This window comes from Tursiops truncatus, chromosome 3 (assembly GCF_011762595.2).
Source record: "Tursiops truncatus isolate mTurTru1 chromosome 3, mTurTru1.mat.Y, whole genome shotgun sequence".
Classification (NCBI taxonomy): Eukaryota; Metazoa; Chordata; class Mammalia; order Artiodactyla; family Delphinidae; genus Tursiops; species Tursiops truncatus.
Window position 1 is genome coordinate 170,134,215 of NC_047036.1, and position 8,691 is coordinate 170,142,905.

The following is an 8,691-nucleotide window of genomic DNA, read 5'->3' on the forward strand; positions in this document are numbered from 1 at the left end:
GGGCCCCAGCACTAGCACTTCCCCGTAGCCCAGGATCTGGGAAGGCACCGCACCCTCATCCCACCCCACCCCTGGCATGCGGCGTGGCACACACACCCTGGGCCTAGACGCTGCTTGCACACCTGGCCCTCTAACCTCTGCCCAGAACCCTTCGTCCCTCCCTTTCCGCAAGCTAACACCCAGCACCCTCTTGTCCTCACCTGAGATGTCCTCCTCAGGGAACCCTCCAGATGAGACCCCTGAGAGCCTGCCTCCTGGCTCTGCCCACTTCCCCTGCCCCGCTGTGTTTGGAATGAAAACTTCATCCTGTCATCCTTTGCTCCTTATCCGTCTCCTGTGTTAGGCTGCAGATTCAAGAGGGTTGGGAGAAATGTGTTTTTCTCAGCCTCCAGGCCCCTTGTGGCCAAGCCCTTCGTGGGACCCACTTGGCACTTCCTCAGTGCTGTGGCCCGAAGATTCAAGCCCGGATCCGGAGTTACATATAACCAGAGATTGACCCATCAGTCACCTCTTTCCGTGGAACAGACTGTTTTGTCCCTAAGGGACACACTGACCAGCCAAGTGCTGGGTCCTGGCCAGACGCAGTGACACCACCTCTCCGGGGAAGCTGGAACCTGACGTGGAGGCTGCCGGCCCTGCGCTCTTAGGCAGATTGCTTCACCTCTTTGGGCTCAGTTTCCTTATCTGTACAATGGGCATACTGATCGGAGTGCCCATCTCTCAGGCGTCCTGAGCATTAACTGAGTGAAGATAGGTAAGGCACTTAGAGCAGAAGGGAGAGCCTTCCAGAAGGGTTGGTTGGTATGTGACTATTTGATTCCTTCTACCTGTGCATGGCAGCATTGGCCTCTCTGCCTGTGTCCCTGTGAGTAGGGCTTGGTCTCTGAAACTGTGTGGCTACGAGTTTGGGTGGTTGGATCTGTGTCTGGCCAGGACCCAGCACTTGGCTGGTCAGTGTGTCCCTTAGGGACAAAACAGTCTGTTCCACAGAAAGAGGTGACTGTTGGGGTCACCAACTGGGGTGCCATGATTATTGCATGATTTATTGGCTCCCAGTTCCTGAGGCCAGAAATCTGAGAAAAGGTGTCAGCCGGGCTGGTTCCTTCTGGGGCTGTGGGGCGGATCTCTCCAGGCTCCCCTTGCTTCTGGTGGCCTCAGGTGTTCCTTGCCTCTTAGATGTTTTTCTCCTGTATCTTCACATCTCTTCCTTCTATGTGTGTCTCTGTGTCCAAATGTCCCCTTCTTTTTAAATTTTATTTTTTTTTAATTTTTGGCCGTGCCACGTGGCTTGCGAGATCTTAGTTCCCTGACCAGGGATCGAACCCGCGCCCTCGGCAGTGAAAGCACAAAGTCCTACCCACTGGACTGCCAGGGAATTCCCCAAAAATGTCCCCTTCTTATAAGGAAACCAGTCACGATGGATCAGGGCCACGCTGAGGACCTCATCTTAACCTGATCATCTGCGACGATCCTATTTTCAGATTAGTTCCCATTCCCGGGTACCGGGGGTCGGGACTTGCGCATCTTTCGAGGGGACACAATTCAACCCATAAGCCCCCAATATTACCCAAACCCGAATTCCCAGTCACACATCTGGACACGTGAGACCCCTAGGCTCACATGCAACTGACACCTCTCTCTGTGTCTTGTCTACTCTGGTTTCCCAACTTAGCCCCAGCGGCGGCCCAAGTAACCCTGAACGAACGAAAACACACACCTGGGCCACTGCCCTTAGACACACAGATAAAGAACCACGCAGCCCCCAGCGTGCACACACGGGCCAGAGAGGAAGTGGTGGGCGGGATTTATTTATCCACCAACCTCACCTTTCCTGTTCCAGGCTGTTCCTGGGGGCTTCGACTCCCTGGTACTTCCTGCCTGCCCACAGTGGGTCCAGGAAAGGCCCCAGGACAGCTGTGTGGTGTTGGGGCTTGTCCCCTCGGGTGGCTAAGGAGACGTGGGTAGCTAGCATCTCGGAAGAGTGGCTCTCAGACCTCAGGGTGCACGGGAGCCCCCGCCTCAGCTTCACACCTCTGGCTCCTCCCATTCAGTAGGTAAGATGGCGCCCCTGGGGGTACCCACGTCTGCCGGAGCGGGGGCTCCCCCTTTCTAGGAAGCTGCAGAAGGAAACCACGTGCTTTCTGGGAAGAGCGTTGGGCCGGGCTTCTACATAATGCTTCCCTGCTTACTCCCCGGGGTCAGGGTGGGACCTCTGGCCCTGTCCCTCTTGTTCTTAGCTCTCCCCTTCCCTCTGCAAACCAGCCCGTGGTCCCTTCGCCGGCGGTGCCCCACCGCCCCGTTCCCCCATTGCCTCGCCTGCTCTTTTTTTTCTCTCCCTGACCTCAGGGGCCGGGCAGAGGCCGTGGCCTCCCGGCTAGATCTTCAGGGTCGAAGTGGTGCCCTGGGCACAGGCGGGTGGGGAGTGCTGGAGGAGCATGTCTTTGCTGGAAGGGAAAAGTCTGCGAATGATGCCCCCTGGAGTTGTGCACGAAAGATTCTGGGAGGCCTGCCTGCCACCGCCCCCGAGCCCACACCCCAGTGTGGAGAGGGAGCACCAGATGGACAAGTTCGCCAGTCACCCACAGCCTTGCACACAGATACCCACGGGCCCACGGCGACCACCTCCAGAGACCCAGAGTGACACACAACCCGAGTGACACCCCCGCCGAGGATGCCCGGGGAGTAGCGGGCGCACGCAAACACACACACACACACACACACATAACACACACCTGCATCTGTGGGGGGGGGGTCCCTTCGCAGCACCTCCCCATTCTTTCCTGCCCTGTTGTTCCTTCTGGTTCCCACCCACCCCCTGCTCCCGGGCGCCGGGTTCCCAAGGTCCGGGGCTGTGCTGGGCTGGGGCGGGTGAGGCGCATCGCGGGGCAGCCGAAGACCCTTTTGCACACGTGCGCGCGCCCGCCCCAGGCGTGAGCGCGCAATCGCCGGCGTGCAGGCGCGGAGCGGCGTTTGTGCCGCTGCGCCAGAAATGCCCCCGGGATGGCTGGCAGGGTGGCGGAGGGGGCAGCCGCGGAGCTTTGGATTCGAATCTAGTCTCAACGGTTAACTGGCTACCGGCGCGTGCAAGCTTGACTCAGTTTCCCCCTTCGCAAAAGGGAAAAGCTAACTGCCCTCCCACGTGGCGAGGCGAAAACATAATGCACCAAAGCACTTCGCAAAACGCAGGGCCTGGGCGACCCTTATTACCCCTTCCCTCCACCTCACCCTCCCACCAGCCACTCGGGGTGGGGTGGGGGGCGCCGACGCAGGCCCCAGACGCCCCTCCCTCCCCAGCAGGCAGGAGTCCCGGCTTCCTCGTTCCTTAAATTGGGTAACTGGAGACAGAGGCGGGTGTGTGAGAGACAGAAATCCCCGAGTGGGCGAAATGCAGGGGCCTATCCCCCTCGTTTCCCCACATCCCGACCCCCACCGGCGCCCCCGAGGGTGCGCCCTGGGCGCGCAGCCCGTGCGCGATCGGAGCCCCCATCGCCGGCCGCCGAACCCCTCCCGTGCCCCGCGGTGCCAGCCTCCCTGCGGTGCCCGCCAGGCGCGCTGTCTGCGGCCGCCCCGGCATGGAGGGGTGGTGTCCAGGCCGGCGGCGGCCCCGGCGGCGTCTCCCCGCTCCCAGCCCCTGGCGGCGGGCGGCCGGGCCGAGGGCGGGGCGTCTGCACAGACCCTCCTTTTGTGAGAGGCGCCTTCCCCGGGCGGCCTGGCGCGCAGGGCCCGGGCGCCGCGCCAGCGCCCGGAATAGCCTCCCCGCCCCGCCGGCCGCCCCACGCCCCGCCGGAGCCGCCTGACCTGCCCGGCCAGGCGCGGGGGGTGGGGGGAGCCGGCCGCAGCGGCGCGGGTCTGCGCGCACGAGGCCTACGGTGGGGAGCTCCTCTCCGGCTGCAGACGCCCACTGGGTCAGCCCGGGTCTGATCTGCGTGCAGGGCCGACCCCTCTCCTCCCTGCAAAGGCTACTGTGGGCCGACCCCTGTATGCGCGCCAAGGCCTACTGTGTGCAGACACTCACCTGCCTACAAACACCTGCAGAGAGTGGATCCCTTCGTGCGTGCCAGCGCGCAGGGCACGCAGACGCTGACATTAAACACCCGTGTGTGGCACCAGAGCGTGTGCCCGCATCGTTCTGTACAGAGGTACATGCACGCTCACCGATGCCCGTTAGTGGAGACGTCTGTACCCTCAGATACCCGCGTCTGTGCAGGTACCACGAGCAGATAAAAACCCTCAGAGCAGCACACCTGCATTGGCCAGCACCATGTGTGGTCACCAGGACTGCAAACTCTTTCGAAGTTCAAATGCTTGCTGTGCAGACCCCTGACGCCAGCAGATTTGGGGTGGGAGCAGCGTGGAGGGCACCCACTGAGAGCCGGGACCCTCTGCAAGGAGCCTTTGTGTGTGCCTCAGTTTCCCCTCCTGGAGAGGGACCCTCCTCTGCTTGAGTCTCTTCTGCTCGTCCCAGCTGTGAGGGGCTCTGGAGGTTCGAGAGAAAGCGGGTTGCACACCCCCTCCACCAGGTGAGTCTGGGCCGTGGACTCAGGCATGCAAGGCTGGGGGCAGGGCCTCCCCCCCCCCCCACCCCCGAGCCTTCCTGGAAGCCCAGGGGGCAGGTGCAAAGGCAGGTGGGCTCTGCGGGCAGCACGCTGGCAGGGGGTGGCTTCCCTGAAACTGAGCACAGCAGCTGCGAGAGGTTTCCGGGCCTGCCGGGCCCCACCCGGCCCTGGGGCACTCTCGGCAGAGGGGTGGGGGGGGCGGGGGGGGGCAGTGCCAAGGAGGAGCCGGGCCCAGCCTGCACATGCCCGCATGGGAACCACTGGGGACGCGCACACACCCCGTGTGTCTGCGTGTGCGAACCCTGCAGCGCACACACCAGTGTGTGTGCCGTGCACACACAGAGGCTTGCCCTTGTGGGCTGCGCGCTAACCATACAACACAGGCGATGGCCCCAGGGTCCATGTTCGCCCTTAGGCTCCTGGTGTGTCTCTAGCACCCAAGTGGGTGGTTCTTGCTAAGTATTTGTGGAGTGAACCAGTGAATAAGTGGACGCATCAGTTTGCAAATACGTGCCAAGTGTTCACCACGTGGTGGGCACTTGCACATCCGGAAACAACAGAAAGATCCTTGGACAGACATTCTAGGCATGTGTGCAGGGGTGTGAACAAGCTCACACCTGCACACACCTGTGGGTACCATGCGCACTGACCAGGAAACACCTGAGGCCACCTCAATTCATTTACCTGCAGAAACCAGAGTCAGGTGTGCACACACAGGCCTTGAGGATAAACACACATTCCTGTGCACACAATTTCCCCCCTTCTCTGCCTGGGCTCTCCACCCGCCACCTGGCTCCTGGCCTCCCCTCCCAAGGCCACTGGGTGTCCACAGCTGGGTTTGGAGGGGCTCCTCAGGGTGCAATGAACTCCACCCCCGACCCTCTGAACTTCTGTTACCAGGTGGCCCTGTGGCCTGGGATTTCCGTTTGAGCTTCTCCTCAGTCTTAGGCTATTTCTGCAGAAGGCTTCAGACTAACATGCAGCCAGAGTTGGCGGGGTCACAGCTGTGCAGGACGGGGGGCTTGGAGAGGCGGCTCCTAGATACCCCCAGAAACCATCGTTCCATTTTACAGCCTAGCAAACTGAGGCCCAGAAGGGAGAGGCACTGTGAGAAACAGCCGCCCTGGCCCGGGCCCTCTTCTTTCTCATACTCTTGCAGCCCAAACAGTAGGTTCCCACGGCCTGCAGCCAGGGTGGGGACAGGAAGGTGGGGACCAGCCGGGAGGAGGAGGCCTGTGGGGGGAGGGGGCCTGTCTGTGTCCTGGAGACAGAGAGTGAGGCTGGTGGCCCAGAAACGCCCACCTCGGCAGACACACACACACAGCTCACAGCGACCCAATCTGGAACACACAGACACACGTCCTGTTCCTGTCCTGTCCCAGAGGCTCCCAGCCCAGCTTCCAGATGGGGCTCCTGCCCTGCTGGAGTGTGTGTGTGTGTGTGCCTGTGTGTGCGTGTGTGTTTGGCCTGTGTGTATGTGTAGGTGACATGCATTTGTGTGGACGTTTTTGTGTGTATGAGTGTGCATGCGTGTTTGTTTTTTGTAATTGTGTGTACTTGGGTATTTGTGTAGGTGTGTGTGAGTTTCTGTGGGTGCCTGCGTGTGCATGCACATGTATTTGTGTGTATGTAAACACGTGTGTATTTTATAAGTGTGTGTGCATGTGTTCGTGTGGATGTGTTTTGTGTGTGCTTCTATGCACATGCTTTCCCCCCCACCCCCCCCAATGTGGAATCCTTGTTCCCTGACCAGGGATCGAACCTGTGCCCCCTGCAGCTGAAGCGCAGAGTCTTAACCACTGGACCGCCAGGGAAGTCCCTGTGCAATGTATTTTTGCATGTATGTGCTTATGTGTTTGTGTGTTGTGTGTGTGCTCACAGATGTGTGTGTGTGTGTGTTGGAGGGGGGCTCCAGGTGTCCCCAGAATCCAAGTTTCATATTCGGGGATCTAGCTTCACGGGTTTGGGGCTACTTGCACGTGCGCACGCGCACACACACACACACACACCCCACCACCACCAATAACAATAATAGTAACAGCTAGCGTCTACTGTTGCTTTACTAAGTACTGGGCACTTTTCTAAACACCTTACTTTTTTTTTGAAGCCAGATGTATAGGGGTCTAATTCGGTCTAATTCGCAAACAGCAAGTTCGTACTTTCTAGGTGTACAATTTGGTGAGTCCTGACAAATGCATACAGTTGTGTAACCCTTAACAATCAAGACTGAGAGCAGGCCACCATCCAGGTGTCCCTTTGTGTAGTCAATCCCCTCCCCCACTACCAGCCCCTGCCACCATCCATCTGCTCTGTCCCTACGGTTTGGCTTTTTTCAGGAAGTCACATAAGTAGGATCACACAGTACCCGGCCTTCTGAGTCTGGTCCTTGATCTCAGCACAATGCAATTGAGACGCATAGACTTTATTGCATGTGTAAGCAGTTTGTTCCTCAAAAAAAAGATACAATTCACATACCATAAAATTCACTCTTTTGAAAGACATAATTCAGTGGTTTTTAGTGTATTCGGACTTGTGCAACCAACATCTCTAATTCCAAAATATTTTTATCACCCCCCAAAACAAGCCCCGCCCTGTAAGCAGTCACTCCCCCCCCCCCCACTTCCCCAGCCCCTGACAACCAGGAACCCACTCTCCGTGGATCTGCCTGTTCTGGACGTTTCCCATCAATGGAATCACACCCTGTGTGGCCTTCTGTGTCTGGCTTCTCTCACCGAGTGTCAATATTTCAAAGTTAGTTGGTTCCTCTTTATTGCTGGCTACGTATTGCATGGTATGGCCCGACCTCAGTTTACCTGTTCACCTGGGGATGGATAGCGGGGCTGTTTGCAGTTTCTGGTGATTAGGGATAAAGCCGCTTCAGACATTCATGGCGGGGTCTGCGTGTGCACCTGCGTTTTCATTTCTCTTGGGTAATACCTAGGAGTGGGGTTACTGGGCTCCACGGTGCATAAACACCTCACATCTATTAACTGATTTAGTCCTCATAATCAAGGAGGTGAGTACTATAATTAACGCATTTTATACATAAGGAGAGTAAACCCTTCCACAGATCTCTCTCACACACACACACAGCTCTTGCCTCTACCACCCACCCGAAGCCCGCCAGGACCCACGCACACGCCCAAGGCTCCCCACGGTGCACGCAAGCAGCGCGGTTGTCACGCCCCACACCCCCGGAACAGACGCCGATGGGGCCTGCAGAACCAGACGTGCTGCAGACACACTGCGATTTGTTCATCATTCCAGCCAGGCCGTCTCGACCTGACAGTAATTAGCTCCCAGACTGGCGGGGAGACGGTGAACAGGCCCAGAGTCATCGCCGCGGCCCCACGCCCACAGGCCACCGGCACCCATTAGTGTGCGTGCGTGTGCATGCATGCGCGCGTGTGTGTGTATATGCGTGTGTGTGTGTGTCCAGGCTGGGCATATCACAGACACGCCCTCCCTAGAGCCAGCCGGGGCCCCGCACGCAGGCCCACGGTGCCTTCCCCGCGCGATCTCGTCCATGAACTTGTGCACGCCCGCGCCCCCCAGGCGCGCAAGTGCGTGTCCCTGCGGGCGCCGGGGCACTCGGCGCTCGGGGAGCGTGCGCGCGCTCTCCCGGGTCCGGCGTTGGGCGTGGGGGGCCGCGGGAGCACGCCCCGCCCCGCCCTGCCGCCGCGGCCGGAAAACCGGCGACGGCGGGCGCTGGCGTCACGGGTTTCCACTGGGCCCCCCGCGCGGAGGCCGGGATTCCCTGGCGCAGGAACGCCTGTGACGGCGGCGCCGGCCTGAGTCGGCCGCGGGGGGAGGCTGGACCCGACTGGGATGACATCAGCCCCAGCGTTTCTGGAGCCGGCCTGGGCGGGGAGGGCCAGGGTGGGTGGGCGGGAGCGGGAAACCGGAGAAGCGAAAGTGACTCAGGCTGCCGACACGTGCGCTGCGCTTTGTACCTGCTCGGCCCTGAGCCAGGCGGTGCCAGTGTCCCCAATTTCCAGATGCGGAAACTGAGGCCCCTGGGCCCTCATCTGTGAGGCTTGCATGCCTGGCGCATAGGCCGTTGCTCAGTCCTCATCTCGGGGTTCTCAGAGAGTCGTCACCCAGTCCCGAGTGAGGGGCCGGGGCCGGAAGCCCC